An 874-nucleotide genomic window follows, 5' to 3' on the forward strand; every position below is an offset into this window, starting at 1 on the left:
GCTTGAACTCCTCAGGACAAAGGCCCTCGCTGAGGGGGGTCAGCAGGGTAGTGATATCACTAAACTTTCTTTTCATCTTGTTTAAAGTTACATGCCTTGTTTGGTAGAGAAAATGCTTTATACCTCTACTCTTCCTACTAGAATAAACACCGAGAATTTGATCAATGTCTAAGGCAGTGACTGATGGTTTTAAAAGCTGTTTGTTTGTTTTTTTCTTTTCCTTATTGTCTCCCCATTCATAACAGAGACCAGGCCAAGGGCCTGAGCTGAGGTGTATACGGAGTGGGTTTACACTTCCTCTGATTTCTTTATAGTCCATGTAAGAACACAGCCTGTGGTAAGCACCGGGAGGCCTAAGAGTAGTTTTATAAAGAGAGTTGCACTGGGAAATCCAGTTTTATAAAGAAAATGTTGAACATACTAATGCTCTTAAATGGCAGAAAAGAGAATGTTCAAGACACATGTCTCTAAGAATAAAGTCAGATAAATAAATGAAAAAGGATTCCCTCATAAGAATGGAGTAGTTGCAAAGTTAGATCATGAGATTTTTTTTTTTAATGAAGGTCTTAAAAACATAAATTATCTTTCATTTTTAAAAGGAAAAAAAGTGGCCTACATTTTTTAAAAATTCATTCCCTCAAGGAGATGTATTTCTGAATTTCCGCACCCTCATCCTGCTCAATACCAAGAATATGGAACATTAAATTAATAACTAGTATTGATTAAGGAAATATGTCAGTCCCTAGTGCTCTACATACATTATTTTATTTAATCCTCATTTTTAAATTTATGTAGTAAATACTATGATTTTCCCTGTTGTAAAGAAGAGGCACAAAGAGTGAAGCAATGTGACTACATCATCCTGTCAGTGAGC

At 35.6% G+C, this 874-nt stretch overlaps 1 non-coding gene across 1 annotated transcript; it reads right to left on the bottom strand.

Annotated features, from left to right (window-relative positions):
- Positions 1 to 222: 222 nt before the first annotated feature.
- On the bottom strand, positions 223 to 354 carry LOC118710039. The gene has a single exon (XR_004985263.1). It is a non-coding gene; the product is annotated as a small nucleolar RNA SNORA51 (small nucleolar RNA).
- Positions 355 to 874: the final 520 nt, after the last annotated feature.

This window comes from Pipistrellus kuhlii, unplaced genomic scaffold (assembly GCF_014108245.1).
Source record: "Pipistrellus kuhlii isolate mPipKuh1 unplaced genomic scaffold, mPipKuh1.p scaffold_m20_p_7, whole genome shotgun sequence".
NCBI classification, from domain to species: domain Eukaryota; kingdom Metazoa; phylum Chordata; class Mammalia; order Chiroptera; family Vespertilionidae; genus Pipistrellus; species Pipistrellus kuhlii.